Source organism: Mesoplodon densirostris, chromosome 15 (genome assembly GCF_025265405.1).
Source record: "Mesoplodon densirostris isolate mMesDen1 chromosome 15, mMesDen1 primary haplotype, whole genome shotgun sequence".
In the NCBI taxonomy this organism is placed as follows: Eukaryota; Metazoa; Chordata; class Mammalia; order Artiodactyla; family Ziphiidae; genus Mesoplodon; species Mesoplodon densirostris.
In genome coordinates, this window is record NC_082675.1 from 20,082,357 (window position 1) to 20,097,353 (window position 14,997).

The window sequence follows — 14,997 nt, forward strand, 5'->3', positions numbered from 1 at the left end:
CAAGATGCTGTTTCTGTGGAGAGAAGCAAAGAGGTCACCTCCTGGGTGTCAGGTGCAAAGATGGTAACTGTCTTTCATACGTTGCCAGGTTCCTACATGCTGGCAGGCCAAATCTGGCCCACTGTTGTTTGTGTAAATAAAGTTTTATTAGAACACAGCAAATTTGTTTGTATACTGTGAGGAAACAGCAGAAAAGTTGAGTCATTGCATTAGAGACTGAATTGCAGTGGCCCTTCACAGGAGGAGTTTACTGATCCCTGATCTAGGGGAAAATCTGGGAAACCACGTAATCTTGTAATTTGAAGCTGAGGTTCTTTGCTAGTCCGGGACCTCTCTCACCTTTTTTTTCTGCTCAGGGAATTGCCAAAGGAGCAGACTCCTGTCGGTGCATTTGAGGCTCCTGGGTCACTGGCTTCTGTCTGGGTCCAGCACTGGCTGGTACTGGCAGGAGACTCGAGAGGGAGAAAATGGCTAATTACACACACACACAATCTGGTCAGCATCTCCAGTGGCTACCTTGTCCCCTGCTGTGACCCCAGATTCTGTTGGACTTGCCCACTGTGATGCCAGCTTCCACTGGGGGACCTCAGACTCTGGGTAACACTGTCTTCCCCCTTTTACCTCCAGCCAAGATGGGGTAGGGGTTTCCTGCAGGATTCCTCTCTGGGCCCTCTCACTGGGGTGTGTTGATGCCTCAGCCCTTCCATCACGTGTATAACCAGTTCCCTGTCTCAGATTCCCTATTCTTCATCCATACAGTTGTCTCTGTTTTCCTTGTTCGATCCTGACAGATACAAGTCCTGACTCTGAATCCTAGGCCAGAGCCTGAGAGAGCTGCTCAGCATTTGGTTTTCTACCTTGATTGAGCTGTTAGAGCTTGGCTCTGAATTCTCGGGGCCTCTGTTCTGCCACATGTTGGGAGCAGACACTCCATCCACCAAGGAGTCCTTGCTAGGACCCTGGGTTTCTCTCTCCTCGCCTGATGAGCACCTATCTGCATCCTCCAGTACCGCTCTCCTGCCCACGGTGAGATGGGCCCCCGAACCGGTGGCACTATTAGAGTTCCCAGTTTCTGGCTTTTCTGGCCAGAAAAGCTATGCCCCCACCATCCAAGAAAGGTCATCCATCTGATGCTCTTAGCTTGTTCCTGAATTGTTCGCGCTCTTAATGCACCTCTGCCCAGTTCCAGCCTCTTGGTCCAGTTAACACCAACTTCAGGTTGCTTGGCCTTGGTGTTCTTGGCATTTGAATCTTGGCCCTCTCTAGCCCATCTGTTTTGTGTTTTGTTTTGTTTTTTAGATTTTAAAATTGGTTCTGAAAAGCAAAAAGAATCTGTGGTCCAAACATTTCAGGAAATGCTGGTTTAGACAAATTTAAAGAGGTCTCTTCGCTGCAGGGTGTCTCAGAACCTTTAAAATACAAAGCCATTGAGCTTGTAGTGTTTTTCAAAGCTAATTCGAATGTGGAACTCTTCTTCTCTGTGTGTGTGGATTATCTTGTGGGACTTAGGAAGCATGAAGCATTATTTGATATTATAAATTTTGGTCATTTTTTTTCTGTCTAACTTCCATCCTTCTCCCACCCACCGCCTTCTGGTGACAGGATACTTCTCTCCAGTCAAAGACCTTTTCCATCCAGCGTTGGTGGGAAGGACACCCTTGCCACCATCTCCAGCACCAAGATTGGGAATGGGACCCAGTTCTGTTCTCAGGGCTTGGCTGAGGATAAGAATGCGGTCTAAGCTGGACCAATCAGAGTGCTTGCTAGGTCTTTTCTGGAAGAGTTTCAGGGAAGACTTGTTTTTTCTTCCACTGGAGATGTTGAGTTGCTAGGATAGTAGTGGGCCAACAGGTCACATGGCTGTCAGGTGGGTTTCTACTCTCTCTATTGGAGTAGAAACTCAAGCCAAGAAAGATAGCATAATTGAGAGATGGAGAGAGAGCAGAGTCCTGACAATACTGCCTGAGCCTCTGTGCTCAGCCAGGTCTGAAGCTAGTTCCGTTTCTTTGATTTCTTAATCCCATGAGTTAATAAATCCCATCACCCCTTTAAAATTTTATTTTTGCTTAAGCTAGTTTGAGTTCACTTTTTCTCTCTTACAAATGAAATGCACCTAATTGATGAAGAAAACCCAGCCTCCTCTGGTTCAATATATGTGCCATGCCACCTTGGGTCAGAATCCCCCTGCTGTCCCTGAATCCTTGGGATGCAGTCCCCAAGGTCAAGCTCCATAGCTGGTGTTCTGGTCTACCCATTCCGGGTTCCCCAAAGAGAGGTGGCTGTATAGAAGTGAGTGCTTGAATATGGAGCAAGACAAGAGCACAGTGTAGCTTCCATCCATAATTCATCTTTCCAATGCCAGGTCACAGTCTTAGCATCCTGGGAACTGGTCACAGGCAAACCTACTCGGTAGGCTCTTAGGGACATGGTCACGCAGCTCTGGGCCTCCCTAGGATTGTGCCATGATTCTTTGTTTGCTCTAAATGTCTACATTCTCTGCTGTTACACTGTTGCAACACCAAAGATCATTGATTCCAGATCATTGATTCTGGAATAGTTTAATTGGTGCAGCTAGAAAACAACATGTGTTGACTTGAATGATACTCAAATTAATAAAAGAGACTTCAAGGCCTTCCAGCTGAGTGGCAGTTTTAATTTGGAAACTGCTCACATGGAATGGCTGAAGTGTCAAGAATACAGGTGTAAACAAGTGGCAGAAATGAGAAGAATCAGAGGTGTGAAGAGAACAATGGAAATATTAGCTTCCAAGCTCAACACCACTCAGAGTCAGAGAGGAGCTTCCACAAACCATCTTGTTGATACTCAGACCACCCTCTGAGCGCGCAAAGATATTGAGTTTCATTTTGCAGACATTACTGAAGTGGCCAAAAATATGAAGTGACTTACCCAGGGTCACATAGCCAGAGGGAGGCAGTCAGGGCTTGACGTGGGATATCTGGCCCTGGTCTAGCTCTCTTTACACACAAGCCCGGAAGGCTGTGTTGGCTGCTTCCCATCCGTGGTCAGTGCAGGGCTCTATTTCCCTTTTTTCCAGCCAATGCCTACAGTGATTCTGCCCTTAATCCCCACCCCAAGGTCTAAATTTACCCCCCAACAGTAAACATCATTTTGCTAGAACGTCTGTGTTTTCTTTCCACCACTAGCCTTTCCATTCACCACCTGTGAAAACTGTGACTATAGATTCCAACTCCAACCATAAAGGGTCAGAGTCTGAGAATAGTGTGGCTGCAAGAATATTGTGGCTTTTCTTTTTCCCAATCATTCCTTTCTTGATTCAGTGGCTTCTGGCTTATTGGGACATCTTAACAAATCAAAGAATATATATATTTTTAAGGAGAGTAAAGTCTTTCAAAGATAATCCTTGATAACATGGTGGACATAAGTAAATTTTATCATTCTTAACAGACCCAACCAACTCCATGAAGATGAGCTAACAGACCTTAATGAAGACAGCAGCCATCATTTAAAACATTAATTATCTTTTCTTTGGTGTTTTTCTCCCCAACTCAATCATCAGCTCCAGGAGAAATTGTGCCTGTCTTGTTCATCACTCTGTATCCTCAGCAGCAGTAGAGGGTTGAGTGCATAGTAAATGCTTATATTAAGAAATAATATAGGTCACCTATCTTTGATAAAGGAGGCAGGAATGTACAGTGGAGAAAGGACAGTCTCTTCAATAAGTGGTGCTGGGAAAACTGGATAGGGACATGTAAAAGTATGAGATTAGATCACTCCCTAACACCATACACAAAAATAAGCTCAAAATGGATTAAAGACCTAAATGTAAGGCCAGACACTATCAAACTCAGAGGAAAACATAGGCAGAACACTCTATGACATAAATCACAGCAAGATCCTTTTTGACCCACCTCCTAGAGAAATGGAAATAAAGACAAAAATAGACACATGGGACCTAATGAAACTTAAAAGCTTTTGCACAGCAAAGAAAACCATAAACAAGACCAAAAGACAACCCTCAGAATGGGAGAAAATATTTGTAAATGAAGCAACTGACAAAGGATTAATCTCCAAAATTTATAAGCAGCTCATGCAGCTCAATAGCAAAAAAACAACCCAATCCAAAAATGGGCAGAAGACCTAAATAGACATTTCTCCACAGAAGATATACAGACTGCCAACAAACACATGAAAGGATGCTCAACATCTTTGCTCGTTAGAGAAATGCAAATCAAAACTACAATGAGATATCATCTCACACCAGTCAGAATGGCCATCATCAAAAAATCTAGAAACAATAAATGCTGGAGAGGGTGTGGAAAAAAAGGAACACTCTTGCACTGCTGGTGGGAATGTGAATTGGTACAGCCACTATGGAGAACGGTATGGAGGTTCCTTAAAAAACTACAAATAGAACTACCATATGACCCAGCAATCCCACTACTGGGCATATACCCTGAGAAAACCATAATTCAAAAAGAGACATGTACCAAAATGTTCATAGCAGCCCTATTTACAATAGCCCGGAGATGGAAACAACCTAAGTGTCCATCATCAGATGAATGGGTAAAGAAGATGTGGCACATATATACAATGGAATATTACTCAGCCATAAAAAGAAATGAAATTGAGCTATTTGTAATGAGGTGGATGGACCTAGAGTCTGTCATACAGAGTGAAGTAAGTCAGAAAGAGAAAGACAAATACTGTATGCTAACACATATATATGGAATTTAAGAAAAAAAAATGTCATGAAGAACATAGGGGTAAGACAGGAATAAAGACACAGACCTACTAGAGAATGGACTTGAGGATATGGGGTGGGGGAAGGGTAAGCTGTGACAAAGTGAAAGAGCGGCATGGACATATATACACTACCAAACGTAAGGTAGATAGCTAGTGGGAAGCAGCCGCATAGCACAGGGAGATCAGCTCGGTGCTTTGTGACCGCCTGGAGGGGTGGGATAGGGAGGGTGGGAGGGAGACGCAAAAGGGAGGGGATATGGGAACATATGTATATGTATAACTGATTAAATTTGTTATAAAGCAAAAAATAAAATAAAAAAAAGAAAAAGAAAAAGAAATATAGATAGAGGGCTTCCCTGGTGGCGCAGTGGTTGAGAGTCCGCCTGCCAATGCAGGGGACGCAGGTTTGTGCCCCGGTCCGGGAAGATCCCACATGCTGCGGAGCGGCTGGGCCCGTGAGCCATGGCTGCTGAGCCTGTGCGTCCGGAGCCTGTGCTCCGCAACGGGAGAGGCCACAGCAGTGAGAGGCCCGCATACCGCCAACAACAACAACAAAAAAGAAATATAGATAGAAATTTGTAATACAAATAGAAAAGCATTCTACTGAGTTAAGAATTGCCTCCAAGTAAAATGGATAGCAGGTTCCCAATCCAGTTTTCTCATTGTGGCAAAGATGGTATTTATTTTGTTGAAAAATTTTTAAAATGTCTAAATAAAGTTATATATTGACTCAAAAGAAAAAGAAATAATAGAATGATTGAATGAATAAACCATTAAGATAAGATAATTAAATCAGCACAAATGCAACTTACTCATTGACTGATCCTAGATAAACATCAGCCAATAACAAGTTCTCTGTTAATTTAGTATAATTCACTACCATTCAGCAAAGTAGTTATTGATCTCCTACTGTGGGCCAGGAGTGTCTTAGATTTAGAGCCACTTCTTATACTTTTTAGAATAAATCAATATGCAAAACACACAGACATTCAAACATGTAAACAAACATACACACACAAACACACATTCACATATGTATCTGTATATAGGTGTATAAAATGTATTTTTAAAAGTCTTAATTTTGTTAAGATGTCAATACTACCCAAAGCTATCTATAGTTTTAATGCAATCCCTGTCAAAATCTCACTGATTTTTTTTTGCACACATAGAAAAACTCATCTTAAAATTCATGTGGAATCTCAAAGGACCCCAAGTAGCCAAAACAATCCTGTAAAAGAAGAACAAAGCTCAAGGATTCACACTTCCTGGTTTCAAATCTTACTACAAATCTACACTATTCAAAATAGTGTGGTACTGACTTAGTGACAGACATATAGACCAATGGAATAGAGAGTCCAGAAATAAATCTTCCCATTTATGGTTCAATGATTTTCAGTAAGGATGCCAAGACCACTCATTAGGAAAGTACAGTATTTTCAAGAAATGGTGCTGGTAAAATTGGGTGTTCACATGCAAAAGAATGAAGCTATACCCTTACCTAATACAACATACAAAAATTAACTCAAAATGAATCAAAGACTTAAATGTAAGACCTAAAACCAGGTCCACTCAAGTGCCAAGCGTGGTCACATGACCCAGACATGGCTAATCAGAACATTTCATTCTCTTGGCCATAAGGATTGATTTAGGGATGAGCAGTGACTTCAGCTGGTCCAATGAGAGTTAGCCCTGGGGCTTTTGCTCCAGTCTTGGGATAGGGAGCTCTTTTGCCTTCTAGGGTCTTTAGCTGGAAAGGGGCAAACTTCAAGCTGTCTGTGGCCAATTTTACCATCTTGCATGTATCTAGGAATGGAGTCAACACACTGCCTTCAGGAGAGCAGAAGTGAGAAAAAGAATGTTGGGAAAGCAAAATGAACTGACAATTGGTGTAAACGTCTAGGTACAGCCACACCTGCAGATCACGCATCTTTATATATGGCAACCAGTGCATCTTTGTTTGTTTAAACTATTTTGAGTTGGGTTTCTGTCATTTGCAACCAAAAGAGCCCTGATGAATATATCTGAGACATGTAACATCTAGCATAGTGCTAAAACATAATAGGTGATCGATGCTAATTAAATGTTGTCGCTAATCATCTAGCTGACAACTATCTAAGTACCTTCTGTGTGCCAGGCATCTTGAGTTATGTCAAGCCCTGGAAATAGCCATGATATACTTGAAGGCTTGGATTCCAGTCCTGGCTTCCTCCCTTATATGTGATCTTGGCTAAGTTACTGCTACTGCCTGAGCCTCAGTTTCCCTCACTGGCAGGAAGAGGGAGTTGAAACAGATGAGCCGTTGCAAATTGGTGGTCGTGGGCTCTAGCCAGCCCTTCTTTTGGTGTTTCATTTGGCCTTCACAGTATTTTACAATTTAATTTCAGATGCAAACTCATGTATCCAGCTTCTCTAGAAAAATTGGGAGTCAGCCCGCACCGGGCCCCCATTGCCACAGAGCAACGACAGACAGGTTTTAAGCGGGGCACGTCTGCTCTGAGTTACCCCAGACTCCACCCCTCCCCATCATCTTATACTTGTCTGCTCCACTCAGCTTGTGACCTGATGGCCACAAGAAGCATCTGAGTTTGTGTTTTCCAGACCAGACAGACTCTTTTGGCTCTAACGTTTTCTGAGAAGGCAGAATGTACCCTTCATGGTCCAGGAAAAGAGATTGAAACCAAGTAGGAAAACACCCACTGTACTTGGGAAGCAGTCTGTTATTCTAACCTCTCCTTGGTCACTGAAGGGTCCCCAGGCCCAGGAAATGGCAGCAGTCAGGGGGCAGAGACGAACAAGCCAAGACTGTCTTTCTTTGCTTCTCAGTCAGACAAAGAAAATCCCTCTCCGTGCAAAGCCTCCCCAGCAGCTTTGATGTCCCTCTTCCAAGTGCACCACTTCAGACAAGAGAGGCAGGCCGGGGCAGGGAGCTGAGAACAAAAAAGCGTTTCCTGGGCTGCTAATTATTCTCCTTCTGTGTAAATAATTATCTGGAAGGGGAAAAAAAAAAAACAGTCCACAGCGAAAGAGCTGGAAAAGCAAAAGGAAGATGAAAGGGCGTTGGGGATTTGATGTGTCCCTGGGAGCAACCCTTGAAGGGAAAGCAAGGCACAGCAAAACCCCCCTTACTTCCTGTGTTTTCAACACCTAGCCTGGGACTTTCAAAGCCCTTGGCGTCGGTGCTGTAATTAAGTCATGGTTCTGGGAGCTGGTATGTGGATTATCCAACGGTTTTTGGCTCTGGCTCCTGCTGGACTCTGCTGGAGCCCTGGAGAAGTGAGGCTCTGGGGTCAGTTGAGCCTGAGTTTGAGCTTGGCTCCACTGCTAATTATAAATGGGATTATGGACAACTTGTTTCTTCTCACCTTAGGACCTATGCAGGAGCTCACCCAAGACCGAGTCTGGGTTGAAAGGCAGAAAACAAACAGCGTCAGGGAGGCCCGTTAGGAACTGGTAAATCACTTTGGTAGAGAAAGAGCAGCAGACTCATGAGGCCAGAGAAGCAGGCTGGGGGGAGAGGAAGCAAACAGAGGCCCGATATCAAAAGAAATTTGGTGAGTCCTGACCATTTTTTCCCCGAGTGCAAAGGGGCATTTGAGTTTCTCCCTGGAGGCATGGGAAGGACAGGTGAGCGGTATCTGAGCCTCCCAAACTGGCAAAGGAAGGGAACTGAGTTGGGGGCATCACTGCCCACTATCTGCTCATCTGCGCCTGACAGTGGGGCCATTCATTGGCAGGGCTTTCAGAGGCATCCATGGAGGACATTTAGAAGAAAGAATGAGAAACAGGACACCCCAGTCACCCAGCCGTCCACAAAAGACTCTCTGAACCAGGGCTGTGTATACCTGGTGCGCAGAGGAAGAAAACTGCATTCAGCTGTTTGTACACTCCCAAACCATGAATCCAAGTAAGATGACACGTTATCATCTTATCTGCAACCTGGGGAAGCGGGATCCCAAAGAGCCTATTCCGGAATCTATTCAGCACCAGAGAACTGGAGCCCCTGGCTTTGTGAGGGCCAGGGGGATTTCCTCTCCTCTCATTGGATCAAAAGACAGATGATACTCGTTGCATTGGCATGTGTTGTGGAGTCTGGGAGTGGCGATTGCATGGCAGGGCTGTTCTTTCTACACCTGATGAGACTCTGAGGCCCCCATTCATCAAGGGCAGTAAGAGAAGGTGACATGGGTCTTCAGGGGACGTGTGGGCTGAGCACCAGGAATTATTGATGAAAATGCAGAATTAGCCCAGGCCCCAGATGAGCCAGGAGGTGGATATGGAGCCAGTTTATTTCCTCTGTGTTGGGTCAGCTGGGGAATAAGATTGCTAAACTTAACCCTATCCTTAACCGTAACCCTAACCTTAATCCTAACCCTAATCCCAGTTAAATTTGAATTTCAGATTTAAAAACCCACAATTTTTAGCATAAGTATATCCCATCCAATATTTGGGACATACTTACACTAAAAAAATCATTGTTTATCTGAAATTAAAATTGGCCTGGGCATCTTATATTTTATTTGCTAAATCTGGCAATCCTAGCTGGGAACTTTGTGGAAATTTAATGTAGGAAGTGAAGACTTGTGACCTGCAGGATAAAATGTTTTGGTTTGGCCAGCACAGTGCTTCAGAAATAAGGATGTTTCAGGAATTCCCTGGTGGTCCAGCAGTTAGGACTCTGTGCTTCCGCTACAGGGGGCGTGGCTTCGATCCCTGGTCTGGGAACTAAGATCCCACATGCCTCGTAGTGCAGCCAAAAAAATAAACTTCCACCTTCTCTTGAGAAATCATAGATCAGGTCACACCTCCCTGTTGGCTACCAGTTTACCACCATCATTACTCCTGCTTGCCCACCTGGTCCGAATTTGCTCTTTTATTGTTTGCTGGTGGTTATTTCATTGGAGTTTGAGACCCATTGGCTCACCTCAGGGGACAGACACAGGGAGAGACGCTGGTTCACTCACTGCGATGACAAACCCTCCAGATCAAGAGCCTGGAGTCACTGATCAGAGGTTCAGCTTTGTCGTGGTGCACTATACTCTCCCTCTACTTGGGTCTTCATCCTCCCTTCTAGAAAGTGGAGATAAGTCCTGCCCTACCTCACTCTGGAATGGGATGAAGATGGCAGGAAAGTGTGAGTCTGAAAGTTCTCTGAAAAAGGAAGTGACCTTGATCATGGCTTTCACCAGACCTCCATTCATGAGCCCTCCACTCTACAGTCAAAGTGATCTTCCCAAAATGTACATCCTGCCATGGTTTCCTGCAAGATGCCACCCAAACTTGCTCCCATGGCCTGCAGGGCTCAGTGGTTTGGTTTACCCTAACCTGTCTCCAAACGTATCTACTCCTACTGCTTTACATGCAGTGCTGCAGACCCTGAACTTTCCAGATCCTCAAGCTCACCGTGGACATTTGAGTGTGATGCTTCTTGTGCCTGGAACATGCTCCCTGCCCCTCTCAGTGGTTGCAGCTTGAATTCCACCCCTCTTCATCCCACACTCTGTTAGGATATAGCTGTCCTTGCTATGTGTCCTATATCACTCTCCTTCCCCAGTCAAGACACTTCTCCACATCAAAAGCCAGCCCTGGCTTATTTGAACTAGGACAAGGGGTTACTAGAAGAAGCTTCTGGAAGCAGGTAAACCTTAGGGATCGTAAAAGCAGAAGTTGGAGGATGGTCTCTAAGACATTGCTGTGGGTGACACAGTCCCAACTACTTTCTGTCTCTGACAGAAATTGAAATTTCTGATCAAAATTCAAGTGACTCTGATTAGAATTCAAATTCATGACCAACAGGCTGTGATTGGCCAAATTTGGTCTCTGTACAAGCATGTGGCATCTGTGATTGGCACCCTTACCTGAGAAGAGTAAGTCTGGGGTATGGGGGTGGGGGGAGAAAGTTCTCCAAAAAGAAAGAGGAGGTGCTGTTATCTCGAGAAGCAAGGAAGGGACTCAGGTAGACCAAACCAACCAGTGTCTTGCATAGGTTGATATTGTCATTATTATTATTTTTTCCCTTTGTGCCTCTCACTACCTAGACTGCCAGTTCCTTGATATCAGCACCTTTTTCTCCCCCATAAAACACAGAGCCTCATTTTCCCAGAAACTTATTGGAACCTCCATAAAGATTCATAGAATGAATGAATGTAAGTGCTCTGAAAGGGGGTCTTTGCAGAAAAGAGTTAACATAACAGGCCTGAGGCTGTGATCTTTAGAAAGGCCTGCTTTCAGGGTTGGTCCTTAGCTGGCGTCTGGGAACTTGACTTTCAGAATGCTTCCTCTGTTCCCTAACTGATAAGGTTGATTCTCTGGGCCTGGATTATTTGTACAATGTGATTTATGGTTGCTTTCCTTCTAGGAGCCTGGAATTTTGGTAGTTCCTAGATAGAGAAATCTATGTGATCAGCCCCCAATAAACAACCTAAATTGCGAGTCTCAAACAGGCTACTAGGGGCATTACAACAAATATCACAAATGTGTGGTTGCATTTTTGATACTGGAGGGAGAGTGCACCCTGTGTGACCACCTCCCCCCACCCCCGCAGGAGGGAGAGAGCACAGGGTCTTGCACAGGGATTCCTCCAGACCCTACCTGTGCCTCCTTCCTTGCTGAGCTGCCTGCACATCCTGCCTGTGTCTCTGTAATGAACTTTAGCCGTGGAGACAATGATGTGCTGAGTCCCATGAGGGCTTCTAGTGGATCACTGGAGGTGTGGATGGTCTTGGCAACCCCCCAAACAGGACCAAACCTGTCAAGCAGGGTCCATAATTTACAAGGCACTTTACAACAGCATTGCATTAATCTTCTTAACTGTTCTATGAGAGAGGTAATGTTCTCACTTTAGAGATTAGGACCGTAAGGCTCAGAGAGGGGATGGGTTTTAGCCAAAGACCCAAAGCTAATAAAGAGAAGAGTGGTTATGTGAACCTGTATATTTGCCTGGTTCTAAAGTTACGCTAGAGCATCCTCCCTTACAGGGAGGGAGGCTGTCCCCATGATGATAACCTTCAGTGTTCAGGACTGCTTCATTCTGAGCCTCGAAAGGGGGATTGTTCCTTTGGGACCAGCCACTGGATGACTCATCTCCTCTTGTCAGTAGCAGAGCTGATATTTGCACCTGTGTCCATTTGACTCTGGGGTCCCCAAGTTCAGAACCATTACCATTTCTTGGCTGCGTGGCCTCTGACATCTCACTCATTGCTCCAAGCATTCATCCCTTCATTCATAAAATGGAATTAACTGTCATCTAACTGATTGTAATGTAAGAGGAACACAAGCATCGCCTTTAAAGCACCTAGTATAAAGCCACCAAATGCTGTTTCTTTTCTCTTCCCCACATACTTCCTACATGAGCCTGTGTGAGTCCTACCACTCTCTCTGCCTGTTTCCCCATCTATAAAATTAGGGGGCTGATTTTAATGCTACCAGAGTCCTTCTGGGGCTGGCATCATATATCAAAGAATGGGCTTTGCTCTAGAGCAGACTTTTAAAATCCCACCAGCTCTGATCATAAGAGACACATCAAACCCACCCTCTGCCACTTAAAAACGAGGCTGTGTATATGTTGCACAAAGACAGTAAGGCAAAAACATGCTCCAGCCTCTCCCAGACACTGATCCTGGAGGAAGACAGGTCATGGTGTTGAAAAGTTCTTTGTTTAACGAAGGCAAGGGCAGAGGGAAAAGGGAGGGGAGAGGATTTATAAATGTGTCTGTACTCTCTACAGCCAGGGTCATCAGTCTACTCTTATAGAGCTCTGTGGATAATTTTTATAGAGCTTGGTGGGCAAGAAAAAAATGTGTGGTCAGGAGGCAATAGGGAGTGGTGGGGACTGTGGCAAAGTTTAGGCCCTATGCCGAGCCTTGGAGAGGGAGCCTTCCAGCTCCAGCTATTGCTGCCAGATGGGAAGGCAGGGACGGTACTGCCAGCTTGTCTCCTTTTTTAAAAAAGAGAAACCAGAATTTTTTTTTTTTTTTTTTTTTTTTTTTTGCGGTACGCGGGCCTTTCACTGTTGTGGCCTCTCCCGTTGCGGAGCACAGGCTCTGGACGCGCAGGCTCAGCGGCCATGGCTCACGGGCCCAGCCGCTCCACGGCATGTGGGATCCTCCCCCTCCGGGGCACGAACCCATGTACCCTGCATCGGCAGGCGGACTCTCAACCACTGCGCCACCAGGGAAGCCTGAGAAACCAGAATTTTGAAGTAAAATATTTCTATTCTTAAGTTTTAGCTTGAGTTTTCCTAAGGATCTTTGTGAGTACAATAGAACTCTTCAGGTGGCTGAACTGGCCCACAGACTGTTTGTTTGCAGTCTCTGAGCAGGCCTCATTTGCCACACTTTGTCACTAAATTCTGAAAAATTCGTGACCATAGCATGCCTCTGCATCTTCCAAGATGGCCATTTTTGGAGGCATGGGAGGACGATTTTGAAGAAAAGCCAGCATCATTTAACTTTTAGTTGTTCCCCCCAAATACTATGTCTCTTCATACCCCTTTACTTTTGTTCAGGTGTCTCCCTCCTCAAAATAACATCTACCTAGGCAACTCCTATTGAACCTTCAAAACCCAACTCAAATGTCCATTTCCTTTGTGAAGCCTTTACTGATCATCACTCTCTTCTCCCAAGGATTAATTCCTTGCCCCAACTCTGCATCCCCACCACTCTGCTCTCCCTGTTCATCTCATGCATTAATGAGGCTCTCAGTTGAAAACACTCAAACTGGACAATATGAGGCAGCTTTAAAAAGGGATTATTTACAATGGAATATACATTACAGTGGACATGGTTTCCAGAAACCAACTAGATATAGGGCATCACCTGGGCTAAAAACACCGGGGAACCGTTACCCAAGATCTGAAGCTGCAAAGGGAGGAACAGTTACAAAACTCACAGAGGATAGAACAGTAGGATTCCCTGACAGCCTCACCTCCTAGTGATGCATCAGGGAGGGAGCCAGGAGGATAAACCCCCAACCTCACTTTCCTCCTGCTGTCCCGTATCTTGTTGGTGCCTTTCATTGGCAGAACACAGCTGGCAGCAAAAGACAAGGGGGTCTGCTGATGCAGTCCATATGGGCTGGCCTCTGGAGGCCAGAGCAGGGTGAAGTGTAGAGGGCAAACAAAAGATGCCCAGCACCCACCATCCTCTGTATGGATGTCCATTATGGCACTGTGTTTAGCTCTGGTCCCCCAGAGACTGGAAACTGCTAGAGGACAATCATAGCTACAGCCCCCAACACTGGCACATTGTAGGTGATCAAAAATTGGCTCTAGAAATTACCATGTGCATCATATAGCACCTGGTGAAATACAAATAACGATTAAGGATTATCTTTAGAATCTGCATGGGTGTCAGGCAATTATGAACTTCTTCCTCTCAGCTATATTTTATTTGCACCTGCTGTGTAATTGAGGTATTATCTCTGACCTCCAGGAGCTCTTAATCTTAAGCTTAGTGACACTTAGAGCATGGAAATTAGACAGCGTCCATTCCAAAATTTCCCTATATGGGTGCCACAGGACACTAGTTTGCTATGGTGCTCAGAGATATTATATCAGAAAAGTCCATTATCAAGTATAAGGGCCTATGGTTTAAGCAAATGTCCTTCTGGCAAGACTTGTCCGAGCCTTTAATGTACCAGTGTGTGATGTGAGTCTCCTGAAGAGGGTCATAACAGGCAGCTTTCCCCAGAATTATTTGGTCACAGGATCTTTTTCCCAAGGAGCACCTCATATATCCATTTTGTTGGAATATACTTTGGAAAGCATGGACCTTCTTTAACCAGTTCATTTTACAGATGGGAAAACTGAGGCTCCAAATCAGCTGTCACCCACCAATCTAGCAGGGAGCACAGCTTGCATAAGGAAGCAAATGTTGAACTTGCATCTATTGTTGCCTTCTGGTCTTTCTCCACAGTACCATCAGTTCTTTCTCGGTGGGAGTCTCCCCCAGACTGGGACTGGGAATTGGATGGGAAGTAGCAGGTGGTCCTTTGTACTAAACACCAACGGGCCTCTGGCCGTGGCTCCTAACTGGAACATTGGGCTCCTAACTGATGGGTCTGACCCGTTGGGAGATGTTGTCACAGGGATGAAATAGAAGCCCGTGGGGTCATGGCATGGAGAAAAGATGACAGTGAGTGAGGGGTGCGGAGGCTGGTTGAGCATCACTCTCCTGGGGCGTGACATCTCACTGTCTCTCGTGACCAAGTCCCCTGGCCGTCAGCACCATCCAGGGAAGCCCCATTCTCAATAGGACAGCCAGAATGGGTTTCAAA